The following is a 21,440-nucleotide window of genomic DNA, read 5'->3' on the forward strand; positions in this document are numbered from 1 at the left end:
AGGGAGGGACAGCAAGTGAACAAGCAAATGAGCATGCAGAACCTCAGCAGCAGACAGTGGCACTTGGCAGAGACTCAAGTGCAACACTTGACCTGAGGCTGAACCTGGGCTGGGTTGGGGGACCCCCCCCTATCAGTGACTGGAGAGTGGAGCACTTGGTGTATCTCTGCACAGTGCCGCTGGGAATGCTGGCCTGCACAGCACAGGCACTGGTGTTGGAGGTAGGGTTCACAGACCTGTCAATATCTATCTAGTCCAGCTGGGGATGGGCTACAGGCCCTGCAACACTGCACACTACCTCCTGACAGAGGAGCCAGGAGTGGGTTACACAGGCCTAGCACCTACTTAACAGTGTGCCTCATGTTTTCTCACCAGAGTATTCATGCAAAGGTGACTGTGCAGGGGTGTGTGCAAATGTGCTGGAGAAGGCAGTCCTCAGAAATAAATGGTGGGGGCTGAGCTACTTGTCTGGAGAGGCCCCAGTGCTTGAAATGCTCATAGGCAGGTGTGTGCAATTGCTTCCACATGGCTCTGCTGATGTACCTCATCCTGAGCTCTAGCCCTCCTCTCCTAATTCTGCCTTAGCTTTGTGTCTCCATCTCATGTCATTGCTTGGCTACTGCAAAGATCCCCATGTATGCAGTCTAACCAGTCACCCTCTGGGGTTAAACCCTGCTACAGCTTGGTAAAACAATAGCTGTGGGAATAGAAGGGGCTTCTTCACATGCACAGCCCGGTCGCTCCCAGTCTTTGGCACCCTTCTGCAGGGGAACATGAAGCACTTCCAGGGCTAATTCATTGGACCCTCTTCCCTGCACAGCGTGAGTCTGGGGATAACCCTGATCCCTTGATCTAAGATCTGAGATGAGTGAACCCTGGTGTGTGATCAACAAACCTGAATAATAGGGCTGGTGGGAAGGGATGGGGGCTTTTATGGGGCTTGTGTGCTGAGGCCCTGGGCCTTTGTGCCCAAGTCCAAGCAGGCAGTTTAGAATAATTAGGCACACTAGTTAGAGAAAAAGTATTACAAACTCTGTGCAGGTGACATCCAGGTCACTGGACAGCCACTTCTGACTGTGCCACACACGGAGGTCTATGCATTGCCTTGGCTAGGGTCAACCTCAACGAAGCTAAACCAACTCTTTTGCCCAGCAGTACTTGGGGGAGGCTTCCAGCTGATCAGCGCTGTCCAGCCAAGAGCAGTTGCTAAATAGTGCATGATGCTTCCTGCCTTTGCTTGGAGAGCATCTGTGTGTTGGGGAGGCCCCAGCTGGGCATGGAGGAAGGGACTGGTTGTGCTGAATGAGGATAAGTAATCCTTTTTGTTGGGGTCAAGTACATGCTATGGCAGGACAGCTCCTTTCTCCTCTGTTTCCTTTTAGACTTGTCTAATTCAAAGCCCTCTGTCTTTCTTCATACTTCTCCTGAGGGAGGTGCTACAGGGTGCTAGCTAGGGGTGGGGGGGGGCGAGTGTTTCCAGGGTGGGGTGAAATCCTTCTCCACCTTGAAAGTGAGCCCCTGGGGAACCTCTATCATGAATCAGAGTCCTGTTGTGTGGGTGCTTTCCAGGCCAAAGACAGACACACCCCTTCTTTGAAGCACATGCTTGCATGACACAGGCTGGATGTTGAGGATGGGGCAAGATAAGTCTAGGAGGAAAACAAGTTGTCATACAAGTATTCAAACTGTCCAGCAGAAAAGGTTTTGGGGGTGGAATTATCCCTCAGCTTCAGAGCTCTTGTGCCATCTTCTGAAGTGTCTAATGCCAGCTGCTGTCAGAGAGAGGAGCTGGCTGGATGCAGTTTGGTTCTGATCCACTCTGGAGAGCGAGCTCATAGCAGACCTAGCTGAGATGGTGGGACCTGAAATGCCCATCTTGGGGAGGTCGGGAGGTGGCAATTCCATGGCTTCAACTTCTGCTTTTTTTTCTTTTCTGTTCTGATTCAGAACAACATCAGCTTTCAAAATTTCCCCTGAAACTTTTCCCCCATATTCCCTTGAATACCAGACCTGCTTAAAAAGAAAATGCTTCTTATTTAAGATTCTGGTAATTTTTATTAAATGTAAGAGCTTGACTACGTACATGGTAGTTGTCATAGGTGCCTCTATTTTTTCCCCCCTTTAAACTGAGGGTCAGAAAATTTGGGTGGATTTTATTCAAAGAAATACAGGAACTTTTTAAAAAAATCTCTTTTTATATACAGTAGAAAACAAGCTTTTCAGAACAAGAGAATTTTAAACTCAAAGTGAAGAAATTAGTTAAAGAAAACAGCGTTCTACTACCTGGTCCTCTAGTCCCCTCTGCTTCCTCTTGCTTGTAGTGCACTGCCTGACTTCGGTGCAGCCTGACCCTGGGGGAGGCCTCGCCAAGCCCCCCACAGTCAAAGGCCCCCAGCTCCACAGGCTGGATCCGGCCCATCAGACATACGTTGCCAACCCCTGACCTAAAGCAAGCCCCTGTTTATGAACTATCCAACCTCAGGCTTTTTTGGAGCTTGCTGTCAAATTTTACAGCTACGTTTTAGTGCCTTTTAGGCTGGGGAGCCTAGTGGGTACTTTTTTAGCATTTCCTTAACAACTTCCTCTGTCCTCTCACTGAGGCAGCCATCAAAGGGAACCGCCTGGCGTCTGTGTGGTGTGTGCTGGGATTCAGCCCGAGTCCCACCAAATTCTCTGTTCTCTGATAACAGCAGCAACAGTCCAGCCCTGTGCTCTGGGCCATCTGTGTTTATATGTGAGAGTGATCATGGTTGTTGGGGCTGTTAGGTGCCAATGTCTCTTCTCTCTGCTTGCTGTGATGTGCTAGCTGAGCACCCTCTGGAGCTGCTTTGGCTACTCCTGGCAGGCATCTCTTGGTTCAGGTTATCGTGGTCCATGGTTTTGAGGAACTCCAGACCTACTACCAGAGATCAGTAGGAGAGGATGGAGGGGACACGGCCAAAGCCACCTGGCACAGAGACACTTGGCACCAGATTTTCCAACCTTCCCCAGTGGGGAAATGGACTGCAACAGAGAGGAGGAGGCAGAGACAAATGGAACTGAGGACAGCAGCAGTGACAGTGATGGCAGCAATGAGTCCTCCAGCGGGAGCTGGTGTGACAGTGACATGGACAACGGGTGAACTCAGTTCAAGACCCCACAAGTGGAGTGGGGATGAAGGGACTGGGGTGTCTGGGCTGAGAGACCAGTGTTCTTGAGTGTGTGGTGCGTGGGTGCGGATATTGTAACGGGTTTGGGTGGCGAGCGGGCCCCTGTACAGGTGCGCATATTGTAACGGGATTATAGTTTTCCTTTTGGGGTGTGACTAAGAGTGTAGAATATATATATATATATATATATATATATATAAAGTGTGTGTGTGTGTGAAGAGAGAGATTTTTATAATAACCCCCCCATGGTTTAGAGGAACAGTAGTTGTGGGTTCATGCTGCACTGACTGCACCTTAGTTGGTCTTACAACTGGTGATCCTGTGATTCCCCACACTCTTGGGGTGCTGCAGCAGAGATGCTGCCAGTCCCACAGCTAAGGGTAGCATTTGAATCTACCATCTTAACTTTTGGAAAGTGTTAGCAATTTCCCCTTTCTGTCTTACCTGTGGTGAGCAGATCCCTGGTGTCAGGGCTACCATGTGTGGGCTAACCACATCTAGGGCTAAAGAGGACAGAGGCAGCTTCCTCTTTTTACTGCGTATCTTTTCCTCCCACCCCATCAAAGCCTGACTTAGCAGTGTGGTCTCTGCTTCCTTGCTGGGACTCCCTTCCTTCAGAGAAACAGCTCCCTTTATAGGAAACAGAATTCAAGCCACTGCAAGGAAATCGGTCCCTACCTGCTCGGGTGAACATTTCTTTCCAGTCTTTGGTGATTAAGGGGCCCTGCCATACATGTGTGAGTCAAACCCAAAACCTTGGGGCTTAACCACAACCCCCAGATTGCTGTGTCATAGGGGCTGCTATGAAAGAAGCATTTATAAGAAATGGATGGCTCTGCTGAGGCTCTGACACCAGCCCAGAGAGCTCCTGTTTGCAGGGGTGGTACTTGATTCTGGGAGCTGTCCCATGGGCTGAGACCATTGGTCTGTCTGGGCCCCTGCCCTGTTGCCCACTGCTAGCTGCTTTAGAGGAGGGAGCTGTCCCTGCAACTGGTTTCATGTGGATTCCCTCTACTCCCTGGGGGAAATACTAAGTCCTACTGGTACCAGGTTTGGCTTGTGTAGGGAGGCAGTGTGGCTATTGGGCAGAACAGTGGGCTGCGGTGCAGGAGACCTGGGAGCATTCGTGCCATGGCAGCAGCATGTCCCAGCACAGATGATCTCAAGCATGTTTTTGCCCCCTGTCAAACATGGAAAGGCACCAGCAAAGCCACTTGGGAGATGTCCCCGACATGGTCACACTGGGCAATTGCTGGGGCTATCCCGGGGTGGCTTCTGACTTTGAACCATGTAAGAGTGTGATGGGCAGAGCATGCTTGGGCCCCTGGAGGCTATTCTTAGCTCTGCCACTGGTCTGCTGGGTGACTCTGGGCAAGTCCCTTTACCTCTGTCTTCTTCATTGCTAAAATGGGGAAATGATATTGGAAATGGTATTGACCCCTTGATGCAAAAAGCCCTGAGATCTGTGGAGAGGCATCCCCCCACTTGGGAACTCTGCATTCTCTCTTTATAATCCCTTGTCTTTAAGTGAAGGATTCAAGGATGCTGTCAGAGAGGAGTAGATGGAATTGCCCTTTTAAAGGTGCAGTCTTCCTGCTTTTGCTGGATGAGCCCCTGCCTCTTGCACTTCTGTAACAGGGGAACTGTTAGACTAGCTGCTCTGCCCACCCTTCCTCCTGTCCCCACCCTGTGTGTGGTCTATGCACTGCCTCAGAAACTGCAGTGCCTACCCCCTCTTCCTATGTGCCTTGCTCCATCCTTTCACAGATGATCTTCCCAGGGAGACTTGGACACCAGATTATTGTGCTCACTCCATTTCTTGCAGCCCCCTGTGCCCTACTGAGCCGTGTTTGTCCCAGAAATGCTCTCTGGCTCTGTGAGACTCTCACCTACTTTGTCTTCAAGGGCTAAGACCAAGTCTGCCCATCCTGTTGATCTGAGGGGTGGATGGCTCTGCCCAGGGCATTCCCCTGCCCCTCCCAAGGGGAGTCCTCATTCATACTGTTTTGCCTTGTCACATGCTCAGCTAATAACTCTGGCCAGCTAAATACTAGCTAAAAAGCTCTAATAAGCCATCACCTTAGCTGCTATAACGAACTATAGCATTAAGGTTAATGGGGTGCAGAGGTGCACTAGCCCAGAGCCACACAGAGAGTGTTTGCCTTGGCCCTAACATGTCCTATGAAACTGAGCCTCCAAATCCCGTCCCATCTGTCAGATAGGATGATGCAGCCCCCCTCTCTGCAACAGAGCCCTCTCCCGGCCCATGTCTGACTACTGTCTGTGCAGCAGCCCTGTGCACAACTCATGCCATCAATGTGCCACTCCATCTCAACACTCAGATGCCCTTGTGCGCCAGTAAAGGGTGGGGAAGACCGGAGCAGGGATCGTGATGTTCTAAGCAGCTGGCTTTAAATAGCAGGGAGTGTCTGAGAGCTGGGATCCTAATGATCTGAAAGGGACCTAGGTAAGGTCTGGGAGGTGGGTGGGTGTTTTTTCTCCCCCCACCCCAGATCAGGCAGTGCAGTAGGAGGGAGAAGTGGAATGTGTGTGTATCTCTCTGCAGCATCACAGCTCTGATCCGTCACCCTTCCAACGACTAATGTGAGAAAGTGGAACGTGTTGCTCCTATTAGCACGTTTGCTGGCGTGCAAGGTGCTGATGAGCCTCTGGGGATGGAGGGTCGAGGGCGGGGGAGCAGAGGCACAGCCTGCAATCTCCTCCTAAGAGCTCTGGCCCTGTCACCTCACATCAGCGGCTCATGGAGCAGTTGGGTTGTGGCCATCCTTCCCTCCCTACCTCTCTCCAAACCCTCCTGGCACTAACTGGCTGGAGGGCAAACAAGGACCCATTGAGATATGGCATTTAAATTGGTTCTGTTGAATTGGCTGTTGATGCAGTTTGTAAGGCTGAAATAGAAGGGGAGAAAGGTGTCTTCCGGTCAAACCACTGCTGGGCCTCCTCTGTAGGAATCTGGGGCATGGAGAGGAGTGCAGTCTTCAGAGCTGCCACCACGGCAATAGGGTAAATACAGCTTGTAAAGCAAAGGCCCTGGCTTTAGAGTGGGTCTGAAACAAGCCCAGCCTGCCCCAGCTGCGATGCATACCTTCCTCCATGAAGGAGAGATCAGAATTTAGCTCAACCTCTGGATCTGAATTTCCCAATTGGGCCTGGTCTTTGTAAGTAAGGACAGCTTAATGGAGAAGGCATTGGTCTGGGCCTGAGGAGATCTGGGTTCAAGGCCTGTCCCTTGTGTTGGATGTCCCATCTCTCTCCAGCTGGTTGGTCTCTTGCCCTGTAGGACTTCCAGCTGCCTGAGGGACTCTGTTCTTGCTGCTCCTCCATCCATCTACATCCATCTACATCTCTTCTTGGCTGTGCCCAGGCAGCTCTAGATACCCCTTTATTTGCTTTAGACCAGGGGTATGGCTCTCAGGCTGAATCTGGCCTGTGGAGCCATTTCATCCAGCCTGTGGAGCTGGGTGGGCTTTTGTGGTGTTTCTGTATCAGGGGCTTCCCTCACACCATGGCTGGGCAGTAGGGAGAAGCAGTGGCAGCAGCACTATGGGACAGAGGGAGAAATAGCTACAGCTCTGGCAGCACAGCCAGGTTGAAAGTGGCCCACATGTGAAGTTCAGCTCCGCTAGAGCAGCCCCTGATGCAGAGTGAGACCTACTCCACTTTATTCTATGCAGTGTCTCAGCAGCCGTGAGCTGGGTTCCCTGTCATGCCAGTGCCTTGGCCCTGTCCGTCTCATCAGCACTTTCCCAAACTGACCAAGAGGGACCAAGCTGGGACTTCTTCTTGGCAGCTGCCCTGAAGAATCTAACTTGGGAGTCAGTATAGACTCTGCGTGCGTGAGTGCGTGCGTGCGCGCATGCGCGCGCGAACACGCATATGGGCAGGGGGAGGAAGAGGCTGCCTCCTCAGTTCTGTGCTGGGCATGGCCTTCTAACAGGAGTGGGTATAGGGGCTCCTCCTATGAACTTCATTTAATCCCCTGCTGCCTTTTTCTGCTCTCTGACTGAACCAGCACACACTGAAACCAATGGGCATCTTTCAATTAGCTCCACTGGGCTTAGTACTGGACCTCTACAACATCAATTTGGGCCCAATTTGGATCCCTAATCTTGGAGGGCTTAAGAGCAGCTCCCATGTGAGACCTGTGACCCCTGAAATCCCTTTGACTCTGGACTCTGCTCCCTCTTCCCTTGCATTTAGGGCTGGGTCTGTTGAGCTGCAAGCATGGGGAGGTCACTGCAGCTCTCTGACATGGGCTATGGAGGTCCATTTTGTGAAGAAAGGCTAGTCCCATGGGGCTGAGTACATAGTGAAGGGAGATTTGAGTGCCCTTTTCAGGAAACCTCAGGCTGCCTGAGCACTAAGGAGTAGGCTTAACGCTTGGGGGCTGGAAATGAAAGTCAGGTCAGGCCTTCCTTCTCCAGTCATGTGGGGGTGGAATCCACTCTTGGACTCCTGCTGCTCGGTGCAGAAGATGATGGCCTCGTGGCTGGGCCACTGTGGCAATGCTCAGGGGACCTGGGGTTGATTCCCTGCTGTGCCACTGATTCCCCATGTGATGCTGCAGATCACTGAATCTCTTCTGGCCTGTTCCCCATGTAGACAGTGGGGATGACAGATATCCTCAGTAGCTGTCTGTATTTGACTGGCAAGTGTGTTGCAGGTATCTGATCCACAGAGACCCTGGGGTGGTTTAGTTCAGTTGCCCGTGCTTTTAGGTCTAGACCGCCCTAATTCAAACCCCAGCCAAGATGGTGAATGTCATATTGCAAAGCACCTGCTGCTGCTTTACTGACCCACAGCATGTTCTGCTTCCCAGTGCTACTGTGTGAGATGGGTCCCAACAGGGGCAGAGAGAGGGAACATGAGTGGTGGGTGCCCATGGCCCCCTCATTAAATAAATCCCACCCACAGGCATTTCCTGGACAAGAGGACACTCCCAGTTGATTGGGCAGAGGTTTGAAGAGGATTGGGAGGACAAGTGTGCAAACTTGCTGTGTGGGGGACGTTCCTGGTTCGCTGGTGACAGGGGAACATTAGGGGAGGCAGAGGGGAAACTATTTGGCTTGGGTCAAATGGAAAAAGTTTGTGCACCCTGAAGTGACACGTTGGTTTTTTTTAAGGTTGTATTTCAACTTTTATATAAAATGGCAGGAAAGGTTTGAATCATGGTTCTTTCGAATCTGAAACATTTTGTTTTGAAGGAGTTAAAACATTTTGATTTCACAATTTCTCTTTCTGACATGATTAATTTGTGAAACTGGGACAAATTTGCCAACACATTTTGGTGTTGCTGAATCTGTTTTTTGTTGTTTGGTTTCTTTTTTGCTTTGTTTTTTTTTCTGAAAAGTTTGAGCAGAAACATTTTACCCAGATCCTAATGAGTGCTCCTCAGCTTCCTCAAGCAGGGCTTGAAGGGTTGAGCCCATGGACGCTATTTTGCTCTTGACTTGGGGGAGTGTGTGTGTGTGTGTGTGTGTGTGTGTGTGTGTGGGCAGAGAGGTAAGAAGTGTTGAATCTCCAAAATGCCACCTATTCATGGTGCCAGAATCCCTCCTACCAGGTTGTGCAGATCAGTGACCTACCTTTCTTTTGCATGTGGAGATGAAATAGTTAATGCTAATGTTGACTTGTGTGAACTCCCAGCTGAGCGGCTCTGGAGGGGTACTAACCCCATTCAGTTGTCCACAGCCAGGCTCTCTGCTGAACTCCTTCAATGTCTCTATCTTGCTATAACCTCAAAAAAGTGACCTTTGCAGTTAGAGGCTAAGACCTTAGGACCCTGACCAGCCCTTCAGAGTGGGTTATAATGGACCACAAACTGAATGAGTCAACAGGATGATATTGTTGTAATAAAAGTTCAGTAGCTACTGAGAGGTATTTACTAGCATCTCATGGAAGGGGGGGATGATTTTTCTCCTGTATTCAGCACTGATGATGCCTCACCTGGAGTACTGGATCTAATTTTGAGCACCACACTTCAAGAAAGCTGTGGACAAATTGGAGAGTCCACAGGAGAGCAGCATAAATGATTGGGGGTCTAGGAAACATGATTTACAAGGAAAGATTGGAAGAAGTGGGATTACTTAGCTTAGAGAAGGGAAGATGGAAGGAGAGTTTGAGAAGTGTCTTCGAATACAAAAGAAAAGGTTGTTTATACAGAGAATCTGATAGTGTTCTCAGTGTCAGCAAGGGACAGGACAAGAAGTAAGGGGCTTACATTGCAACAAGAGAGATTTTAAGTTAAGAAGAACTTTCTAACTCTGAGGATGGCTCGGCACTGGCACAGATCACCTGGAGAGACTGTGGAATCTCCCCCATCCCTGGAGGTTTTAAAGAGCAGGCTGGACAAACTCTTGGCTGGGCTAGTTTAGACAAGGATGATCCTACCTGGAGCAGTGGGGTGGAGTAGGTGTGACCTCTTGAGGCCCCTCCCAGCCCTGTTTATTCTCTGATTCACTATTTAAAATACAATATTTTCTCACATACAAAATGCACCTTTTCCCCAAAAAGCAGCTGGTGCAAACTAGAGTGTTTAATATGTGTGAGGAATATGGATCCAGCCCACAAAACTGAGTCATCCAACCTGTGGGAATCCCACAGTTCCAAAAAGTTGGTTGCAGGGGAGCAGTGACAACATTAATTGTTGTGACTCTGGAAGCCATGGCAAGTAATGCTGCCACTGTTCCCCCACCACCAGAATTTCTAGATCTTGGCTGGATGACATGGCCCCGCATGCCAGATCAAGCCAGTGCTTGGAGTCATTCCCCAGCCACATCCAGTGTGTGGCCCTGGACCCAGTGCAGGGATTAGTCTGTGGGCCCCATCCAGCACATGGGACTCAGAAGCAGGCTTGGCTCCCTAGCTGCTGCTACTCAGTTACTTACTGGGAAAGATCCTTTTTTCATAAAATCATAGAAAGTTAGGGTTGGAAGGGACCTCAGGAGGTCATCTAGTCCAATGCCCTGCTCAAAGTAGGACCACCCCCAACTAGATCATCCTGGCCGAAGCTTTGTCTAGCCAGATTTTGAAAACCTCCGAGGATGGAGCTTTCATCCCTCTCTGGGTAACCTGGTCCAGTGTTTTACTACCCTCCTAGTGAGAAAATTCTTCCTAATATCGTACCTAAACTTGCCTTGCTGCAACCATTGCTCCTTGTTCTGTCATCTGCCACCACTTTTCTGAAAGGCAGCAAGAAGAAAAGGAGGGGGAGGAGGGAAGGTGTATATTTCCATAGATTCCAGAGTGTGTTTTATGCAAGAAAAGATGGCAGTGTTACCAATGGAACTGTGTCAGGTGGGTGCCCATGTAGTTATTCTGGTCAAAGCCCTAATGAGGACACGTTTACATGCTCTAAGCTGGTATAACTGCACCAGGCTTACACTACAGGCATAGCTGTGCCAAAAGAAGCCCCAATAGATGCTGTGATACCAGCAAAACTGGGCCTCTACAGGCTTAGTTTGTTGTACTCAGTGGAAGTGGCTTTATACGATCAATGGAAAGCAAAGCTTTGCTGGCAAAAGCTATGCCTACCCATAGGGGTGTCCAGTCCTATGATTAGCTGTTGTTTCCATGATATCCAAACAGTCTTGATATAGATGCAGCCTGCAGGTTTGGGAGCCTATAAGCATTCTGGTAAAGGTAGAGGCAAAGCCAAAATAGAAGTCAGTCCTTTTTATTAATGAATGCTATGTGCACCGGCCCCTCTCGTCTGTATATCCTGCTAGCTGCACCAGGGCCTGTCAGTGCACAAGGGCCTGCTCGTCTGTATATCCTGCTAGCTGCACCATCTTCCCTTATGACTTTACAGTAACTACTGTGCCCACTTTGGAAATGGGAGGGCATATAGGTACCTGGATCTTTCCAAACCTATTCAGTGAATATGCAGAGCTCAGGAGCCTGACTCCTTAGCATGCAGCACAGACCCACCTTAGGCCTAACCCCTTTGCAGTCAAGGATGGAACCCAGGAGTCCTGAGTCCTGCTTCACTGGAGTTAGGGTGCAGACCCCTGGCTGAAGGCAGACCCCTAGCTTAGGTACCCCTTCCCAGCCTCTGCAGCACTGTTAGAGACAGTTTCCTTTGTGCAGCCCAACTCTCAAGCAGTGGATTTGGTTTCTTCCTTCCCTCAGTTCCCCTACCCACCGCATGATCAATGCTGCCAAAGTTCAGGGAGCACCGACCTAATATTAACCGTGGAGCCATGCCAGCTCTGGCTGTGATGTGCCTGCCTGATCAGAAGCTGTGGTGGAGGAAAGGAGTGATGCCTCGCCCCTTCAGGGAATGGCAGCTCTTACCAAAAACCCAAGCACAAACGACCCTGACAGAGTGTGCATGGGCCGCAGGGTGCGTGATCTCGCGGCGGGGAGGTGACAGGACTGAACTCGCAGTGACATTAGTGCACATGACTCCTCTCTTCCCTCTCTCTCTCCTCTGCTGCGGTCAACGCCTCGCCGTTTCCAGCCAGGGGGGTAGTTCTCGGCTGTCACAACTGATCTGTGTTTGGGGTAACGTTTTCCTAAGCAATAAGTGGGGTTAAATTCGGGGTCACCCATATCAAACATCAAAGGGTGTTTATCTATCAGAGAGCAAATTCATTGCAGCCACACCCCTCTCCCTCAAACACTTCCCCCCTTCCCACCCACTCCCCCACTGGCTGATCAGAGATGCTTGCCCAGATGGACTCTTGCTGGGCTGGGACATGTGGCCTCTTCTCTTGCTGCTGCCTCTTGGCGCTGGAGAGGAAGAGACAGAGGAAAATGGGAATTAACAAAGCAAAGGCAGCTTTGCCCAAAGCCAAGAGTCCTTTTCGCCAGGGTTTTGTGGGCTGCCTGATGCTGGCGCCTCATGGCACCTGGGGTGCCAGCTGCCAATTTGTTTTCTTCATTGCTTCTTTTGCAGACCTGTGATGGGAGGGGGGAGAGAAGACCATGGGGGTGGGGGAGAAAGGAATTCTGTTTTCATCCCGATTTTATTCTTCCTCTTGGCTTAACTGTTCTCAGTGGTGCTGGTTGGGTCCACAGCACCTTCTTGGCTTGGGTTGGGGGGTTGCAGTGGAGTAAGCCAAGGTATCCCCTATCCTGCCCTGTATACACATGTGCCGCACTGTGCAAGACAGCAGAAAGATGCTGGATTTTCCATGGCTAGAGTAGAACTGCAGCCTTTGCAGCCAGGTCCCAACTGTCTGGGGGCAGGAAAGGGACGAGGAGAAGGATCTTGCAGTCTGTCCCCAGTATCATTTAGGTCTTCCAATAGCATCCATCATAAGGCCGTCATTGCTTGTTTTAGTCATTGAGCTGCCAGGGCCTGGCAGAGGTGCTGCTGCCAAAGCCCTTGTTTGTGGTCATACTTGATGGTTGGGGGGCTGACCAGGTCCAGGCTTGTCCTCTCATTACTTTTTCTTCCAGTTCTACTCAGTAGTCTTGGGCAGCTCAGTTCATTCTTCTGTACCACAGATTTCCCTATTTGTAAAATGGAGAAGGTCAGAATCATCGTGTATCTCCACTGTGGAGAAAGGGTGGCCAGGTGGTTACAGCTTTCAGGTGCTCCTCCAGCCTCATTGTGAACTATTCCCATTGGTCTCCATCAGTCTATTCTAATTTATACAGAAGATTTGTACTGGCACGGCAGCTCTGATACTCTTCCCCTTCCATTTTGGAACAAAGCTCCCCCTGATGCTGGGTGCTGTACAAACACAGATTAGAAAGGCCAGTCACTGCCCCAGTAGCAGTCAGAGGCTCTAGCTAAGTCCTGGACTCCCTTGTATTGGGTCTTAGACACAGTAAGATCAGGAAGGAGAGCAAGAGAAAATCAGAGGCAGAGAGGTAAAGTGGCTTGCCTAGGGTCGCATGGCAACTTAGTGGCAGAGGTGGGAATATAACCCATGCTTCTGGACTTCAAGGCCAATGACCTACCCATTGAATCATGCAGCCACTCTGTACCATAGGTGTAACAGTAAGCGTTATCTTCCCGGGGCTCTGTGAGTAAATCCTTTGGTGTTGGTGAGGCACCAGATACTCCATCTGCATGCACCAGGCAGCTCCTTATCTGTGGATGGGGACATGTCTTCGGGTGCCACCTCTGGCTATGTGGCAGATGTCCTGTGTGAATTTCTCATCGAGATAGCAGTTTGTCACACACCCAGTTTGCTCTGCTCATTTGTTCCCTCAGCAAAGCCACAGATGACAGAGCGTTGCACAGGACATGGCAGTCATCTTCCTGCCACCTCCCATGGCTTCCTTTAAGCCTCAAAGAGGTGAAATACTAATTACATTTGAGTGCAGTGGGCACTGAGGAAGCAGAAAGCCGTGACCTTAACAACATCTTTAGTCTGGATGCTGAGGAATAGAACTGTTGCATGCAGAACAATGCATTAAGGCAGTGGGAGCCAACCTTTGTAACAGATGTGCTATGGATTAAGCTCCACACCCTCCCCAAGTGCCACTCCAATCCCCTTTCCTTGCCCAATCTTCTGCTTTGCTTTCTATTGCCTGCTCCATCCTTGATCTGCCATGTGCCACACACAGAGGCTGCCCTTGCATTAATGGGTCATGCCCAGTTGCTGGGCTGGCTCTGGGTTCATAACAATAGTTAATCATGATCTCGAGGCTCACAAAACACTTTTCCAGCAGTCAGCTGTATGTGGCATTGGTCAGGCCGCAGCTGGAGTACTGCGTCCAGTTTTGGGCGCCACACTTCAGGGGGGATGTAGGTAACCTGGAAATGGTTCAGAGGAGGGGCACCCGTCTGGTTAAAGACCTACAGGAAAAACCCTACAAGGACCGATTGAGGGACCTGAATCTCTTCAGCCTCCTCAAAAGAAGGCTGAGAGGTGATCTTGTGGCGGTCTACAAACTTATAAGGGGGGACAGCAGGAAGTAGGGGGTATGATGTTTACCACGGTGCCCATCAGGGTAACTAGAAACAATGGCCACAAACTGAAGGAGAGCAAATTTCGATTGGACATCAGGAAAAAAAATCTCTACAGTGAGGGTAGCCAAAACATGGAAAATGCTTCCAAGGGAGGTGGTTCTGTCCCCTTCCTTGGAGGTATTTAAAAGGAGATTGGACAAACACTTGGCTGGGGTCATTGGACCCCAGCGCTCATTCCTGCCCAGGGCAGGGGGTAAGACTCAATGATCTAATAGGTCCCTTCTGACCCTAAAATCTACGAGTCTTACCAACATGCCTGTGAAGCAGGTAAATGAGATTACTTCTTCTAGCATGAATATACAGCCATCTCTGGAAGGAACTGATGTCAGTTTTTACATCTCAAAACTTAGGGCAAACAGTGAAGAGTCTAGCTCACTCAACCAATGAAAAACCCATCACCTTTTTGAGGAGAAAATATCTTTCATTACAGAATATCAGTGTGGATTAAACTATACTGTGACTGCAGGGACCTCACCTTGTGCTGAACACAGTGTTTTTGTCCACACCCCACCATGCACATACCTCACCCTAACACCCTAGTGCCATTGTTTTAGATAGCAGCATGATCCAGGCAATGTTTCTAATGTTTGGTTGGGATCATTAGTCTATTACTTAGCTTTCTTTTCCTGGTTCATATAGCCAGAATCCAAACCGAGGTCTACAAAATCATGAATGGTGTGAGAAGAGCAAATAGAGAACTGTTACTTACTATGTCTCATCCTATAAGAATTAGGAGCATCTGACAAAATGATCCAGCAGCAGGTTTAAAGCCAAAGAAAGAGACATATGCCTTCATTGTAAAAAGTCCCTGTGGTGTGGGACTGGCAGACACGTTCTCTTAAAAAAGAGGGGTTATTAGAATAGGCTCAGTCAGTTTGCTGCACCATACTAATGAAAGAATTGGTTCCTGCTGTCGGGATGACAGCATTTAGCGCTGCCCTGAACTAGCTATGCTACTTCCTTCCTGGGAGCTGGTGCATGCAGCTGGGAGCAAGTGAGCAGGACCTATCTCCATGATTGTGTTTTGGCCTGGGTGTAGGCAGGATTCACTTATTGAATGGGCAAGGTAGATTTGGATGCAATTAACTTTTGTCATGGTGCCCATTTGTCCTTTGAGCATTTCCTATAACTGGCAGAGAACAGGAAGGGAGGGGATGTTGCGGGAGTGTGTGCCATTCAATTAAATAAACTCCTGCAGAAATGTGGCTGGGACAGTAGGATGAATTCTCTGTTCAATTAACTTTAAAGTTGGGACAGAACTACACCCTATTATTGGATTAGCCCTAAGCATCTGGGAAGTTCAGATCCAGCCCCTAACTTGGCACTTCTTGTTATTTCCATACAAGCTGGATTAAAGGTAGAGAAGTTGCTATCAACCACCCCTGATTCTTCCAGCCAAGGTGGGAGTAGGTGAGGAGGGGAAAGAGGCAGGTTAAAGGGCCTGGAGGTCAGATGCTTTAGTGCAAAGCAGGACTCAGGGTTTAGAACCTTGTCTCAACATCCCTAGCACAGATTTGACTTAATAATTGTCTTTCCTTCATTTCCCAAATGCTAGCCAAAAATCCTATACCAGGACTGTTGCAGCTCCAGCTCCTAACATGCAGTCACTTCTAAGGTAGAGCTTAGCAGCAGTTTAAACAGCACTGCATAATGCTGGTTTGGGACCAGAAGTGAAGAGGAATGAAGCACTGTGTAGAAAAAAAGGTGGGGCAAGGGTGTAGGTAGGTATCATGCAATTAGCAAAAAATGAAAGGCAGCCAAGACCAGAAGGTGTAAGTGCTGCTGCCCCTAAGGTAAGGTCCTGGTGGCCTGTTATAAATCCAGAGTTGCTCATTGGAGTGATATTGGATTTACACCAGATTTGGCCCAGCACTTTCAGCAGCAGAGTGATACCTAACACCACTCACTCAGTAAAGATGCAGAAGGAAGAGCAGCCCATCCCCTGCCTCACCCAGCAGTCTCCCACTTAGGCATTAACCCTGGTGCATGCTGTTTAGCTTTATGAGATCTGATGATCGCACAGCTGAAAACAGCAAGGCCACAGGCCCCATCACAGCATTAGGGCAACATCCAATCAACTTAATGGTGCAGCAGTGAGTCCTTTACCAGTTCATTGAAGGCGCGCACCCGCCCAAGGACATGGGAGAGAAGGCCATTGGGCCCAGCCAGGCATCATCTCTGCCTCCCCATCCTGCGGCCTGCAATGGATACAGAGGCCAAGCTTAGTGACTGCCAACCCCAGGGGCTGGGCAAAATGGAGGCCAGCATTCAAGGCGCCAAAACTCAGAGGGTGTGAAATGTGCTGAGGGCCAGGCACTTACTGTCTTTTCCGCTCTGTCGCTTGTGGCCGCCGCTCGCTCGCTGAGCATCCAGGACAACGCCTGATGCATTACGACACGTTGGTGCAGCCTTTGAAGGGTGATCCAGCTGCCCGCTCAGTGGGGGAATGGGAGCTGGAGTGGGTGGGATGCAGATGGAGCCAGGCTCCATCTCGGTCTCCATGCCCTGTTCCCAGAGTTACCTGAGCACCTCATGAATGAATCACCCTGTGGAGCGAGAGAGCATTAGCTCCATGTGCACAGAGTTGGGCGAGGGGGGTTCTGATGCACAGACACTAAGTGACTCAGTCAAGTCTGTGGTGGAGTAGTGACTACACTAGACTGTCCATGTCCATCCCCTCTGATCAGGGCCACCCCACGGAGCGACCCTTCCTGCAATGTCACTGTTGGAATCTGTGGGTTCAGCCCTCCTGTCCTCCCCACAGCCTTCACTAGAGAGTCCAAGTGATGATCACCTGCACCATTAGGTCAGATGTGCGCCAGAGCCTTGTCTTGCACCATGTGTTGTCATTTATCCAAGGCCAAACCTCAAGCATGGTGTGTTACCTTCCTCTGCACCGAGTACAAGATGTCAGGCAAGAGAACCAGCCCTCCAGTTACAAGGGGGTTCAGAATAGATCAGAGATGGCCCAGATACAGAGGTACATGTGTATGTGATGCAGAAGCTGGCAGGGAGAGCTGTGGTGGGCAGAGGGCAAGAATAAGAAGATAAGAATAAAAATAACTTAGCAGTGTTGCCAGGCTGGGGGGAAGATTTTTGTTTCTTAGGGTGAGGTTTGTATGCAAGTGACCAGTGAAGCATGCACCCAATCCCTGTCCAGTGACTGGTCCACTTAAGAGGATAACAACCTCCTGTTGCTACCAGCAGTTAATCCTTTATCTTATGTGCTGTGCTGAAGATGCTGCTCTTAAGGCCCTGGGACTGGTAGTACATTGTTATTTCTGCATATGGCAGCCACATCTACAGATCCCAGCTAATCACCTGTGCTCAGCACTACACCAAGACCTGGCAGACTAAACAAAGATGACCAAGTGTGAGACCAACAAAGGCCTTATTGTTCCCATTTGACAGAGAAGAAACTGAGGCACAGAGAGGTGATGTGACTTTCCCAAGGCCACACTGAGACTCTGATCTTCTCTTCAGTCTCTGGCGGCTGTATACTTCAAGGCAGCACAGTCATGCCTCAAGGTGTGGGCCAGCTGGTCTGGATGCAAATCTTGGAGGCCCTCATCTCCTTCACCCTCCCTTTAACTCAGTATCATCTCCTTGGAAAATGCATCAGCCCAGAAGTGCTTCCGGTTCTTCATCTGGGGGTGATGTATCCGTGTCTCTCTAAATATAGTGCAGGGCTGCATGCTCCCAGCAGCCAGTCCCATCAATACCAGCTAGCAGTGCCTGGTAGGCTGAACTCCCCATGACCTGCTCAGGCAGGAGAGGCTGCAAAATGTGAGCAGTGGAGCAAATGTGCTAATGACCAGTTAAGTACCCAACAATACATCCAAAAATAAAGCACCTGCTTCCAAGCTCTGCCCAGAGCCAGCAGTGGGAGAATCCCCTTTCTTCTCACTACTCCTGTAAGTGGCTCCTCACTTTGAGAAGTCACCAGGTCTCACAGCAAAAGCTCAACCAAGCTTTCTCAGGTGTTTCACTTGCAGGGAAACCCTGCAGCAACAGGAGCAGAAAAACAACCTTTCTTATCAGAGACTGAGGGCCTGATGCAGCATACCCCCTTACCAGGATGGGGCCTGGACTGTGGGATGATGTTATCTACTGTGCTAGGATCTTGCTTTAAAGGCATCAGTTCAGTTTGATCCAGGTCAGCACTGACCTAAAATTGGGGTTGCTGGGTAGCCTTAATACAACATCTAAAGGGCAGATGTCTCCCCATTGCAAAACCGATTGACACAAATCAGGCTGCTGTAGCAGAGGTGGCTAATGGGTTGTGTAGGGTACTGTGAATTCCTTTCCCCTACTTAGAAGTGCTCCCTCCATGTCATAGATGGGATGCCCTGGATAGATGGAATTCTGCCGCTGCTGCTGCCACTTTCTGGAAGTGCAGAGGCCGGTGTGAACAAGATGAAGTATGCTGCTAGGGAGAAATAAAGATGGGAACACTTTGAAGTAGTCTGAGGGTGTGGCTGGGCGGGGGGTGTCTGTGTACAAAGGCAGGCAGTAGTGTTTTGTGTGTGAGCTCACATATGCACACATGCATGTACACTGCAGCTTCCTTCCTCTGCATCTAAACACCAAGCACTGGGTGTTTCTATCTGCATATGTGTTTTAATTCTCTCAGGGCTGGGGGGGAGGCTAATGGCAGTGAGGTCTCCTTGTTGTACGTCAGTTTTCCTAATGTAAAAGGGGGCTGATAGTGTGCGCGTATATGACAACATTCTGTGAAGCTCCTCTGGTGAAAGCTGAAGTTGGAGAAGAGATTCCTATTGTGTCTGGTATAGGAAGAAGGGAGAGAGGGAGGGGGGTTTGGAAGTTCAAAGGCTCACGGGTGCGGAGGTCAGGACTTCCCGGTTCTACTTTAGGCTCTGCCACTGACTTATGAGGTGACCCTGGCAAGTCACCTTCTCTCCCACCCCCCTTCTTCTGTGTCTTCAATTGTAAAATCAGGATGATGAAACAATGAGGAGGGACTAAACATCCTGCTCCCAGTAGAGAGAGGGAATTAGCTTAGATCAGTGGTGCCCAACTCACTGGGCCCTGTGGGACAGATGAGTGGTGTGGGACTGGCCTCTGAGCCAGATCTGGACTGCACAGCCATGTCATCTGGCCTGAAGGGCTGGAACTTAGTGGTGGTAGTTTTAATTGCTGCTATACCAGCCGCTGCTCCTCCCACTGCCAAATTTCTAACCCTCCTGGGCTAGGTGATGTAGCTCCATGCTCTAGATCTAACCCACAGAGTTGGAAATTTGGCAGCTGAATGACTGGCAGCAGTGTCAATTGCTATGTCTTCAGGAGCCCTGTGGGTTGGACCCTTGCTCCTGTTACAAAGTGTTCGGACACTACTGGGGTAAAGGGTGCATGAGCACCCTTTGTGGTGGACCTAGGACCAGTCCTCACTTGCTGGTGATCAGCAGCCCACACCTAACCTCCCAAATGCTGCTGTGTTCTCCCAGGTGCACCTCCCCTCCTGGCTTCATGCCTCCAGCTGGGATCCCACCTCCAGACTCCTCCGTGCCACCGAGCTATAACCCAGGCCATGCCATCCTGCAACCTGCTTCCTTTGCCACACTGCCCCTCACTCCAGCTTTCAGATCTGATGTCACCGCCCGGGCTTGCACGCAGCACTCCGTTGCCGGAGGCGGATTCTTTTAACTAGCTGCTGAAATTAAAACTGCTTTATCGCCTTCCCTCTGACCTATTTTTAACATTTGATTGGATTTTCTCCCCAAACGCCAGCCCCTCCTGGGGTTGCGGTGTCAGCCCAGCGTCACATCAATTAAGGCACACAAGGCATCATTTGTCACTTTGGATTTCCAAAAGGCCTTTTCTTGCACGGAGCAAGCGGTTCCTTGGGTTTTTAGGTTGAAGTGTTTTATTTATTTATTTATTGGTGTGGCTTCATTAATTGTATTTATGGGGGGGAGGGGGGGGAGGGACAGTTTGCTCTGCTCTGCTGCTCTTAGGGAGCCCATTGGATGCATTGAACTCTGAGCAAGCAGTCCTTGTTATGTTGTTGTGACTGTCATGGTCCAGCAAGAAGCAAGATTCATGTGGTATTATTTTCACTGGACCAATAAAAGCTCATCTAACATCTCTCCAGAGTAAGATGTTGACAGGTTTGCATCTGGGGGAGGGAAGTTGGAGAGCTTTTTTATCAATACTATTTATAAGGTTCTCCTAGGATTTTTCTTTAATGGTGGCAACAAGACACCTTCCTATCACCCCAGAATAGGGATCTCCCTACTCCCCCATAAACACATCTGGCCTTATTCCTCTTGGTAATGTTTGTTTCTCTCAACATGGCTGCTATGGGCTATAGGCCCTTTGGAGCCATGCATGGGACTGGTGTCTGCTGCCCTTTGACTTCTCCCAGTACCAAGATGGTTCCTACAAGCTCTTCACGGTACCCTTGAGTGTTCTGGGGTAGGGCTGAGGCAGAGGAGGGAAGAGAAATGGTTGGGTCTGCACCTGGGCAGTTCTGTGCCATGAACAGTGCCCATCAGGTGTCACCGAAAGGGAGGCAAATTTAGGGCATGTGCCATGCTAGAGATTAGCCTCTGCATCCCCCAAATGGGAGAGGGGAAAATGATTTCACTGCTACCATGGGCCAATGCTGGGGTTGGTCTGGTTTGTAGAAATGTCAAATGACTGTGGAGTAGGTATAACACCAAACTAAGCTTCCCTTTCTTTTGCTAGACTGCACTGGTTTTAATGCTTGGTGAGTAATGCCAAATATTCCTTGAGGTCTTGTCAGCTCCTGTGATATCTGATGTGCTTCCAAAGCCCCAGCTGCTGGAGCCCCGTGTTTTACATACAAACCTGAGTTTTCCTTTTAAAAAAAAATGTTAAAACAAGGAAGCAACATTTCTTGTTTTTGCAGTTGCAGACCAAGCTTGAAACATGGCTGCAGGGAGCCTCAAAGCTAAGGAGCCTGAAGGCAGAGAGAGAGATTATCAAGTGTATGATTTGTATTTAGCTTAAAATCATTAAATGTATGGGGGTTTTGTTTTTGTCTGATGGGTTTTGTTTTTAACTTGCCTGTGTTTTGGGAGCTAGACTCATGGTTTTGTAAATGCACACGGATGGTTGTATTGCACTACAAACCTGCCATGCCATGCCTGCTCCACAGTCATGAAACATGCTTGCTGCACACACACCGCCCACTTTCTCGTACTTGGTAAGAATGGCAGCGATCTCTGCTTTGGTGTTTTCAGTCCCAAGTTCAAGCCCCGCTCACCTTCCATGTTGGGTGCTGAAGAAGGGTCACTGCAAATGGTTATGTCATTGGGATGTCTAGTGTTCAGGTGAGGACTTGAATTTGGGGCTTC

This window comes from Alligator sinensis, unplaced genomic scaffold (assembly GCF_000455745.1).
Source record: "Alligator sinensis unplaced genomic scaffold, ASM45574v1 scaffold520_1, whole genome shotgun sequence".
In the NCBI taxonomy this organism is placed as follows: Eukaryota; Metazoa; Chordata; order Crocodylia; family Alligatoridae; genus Alligator; species Alligator sinensis.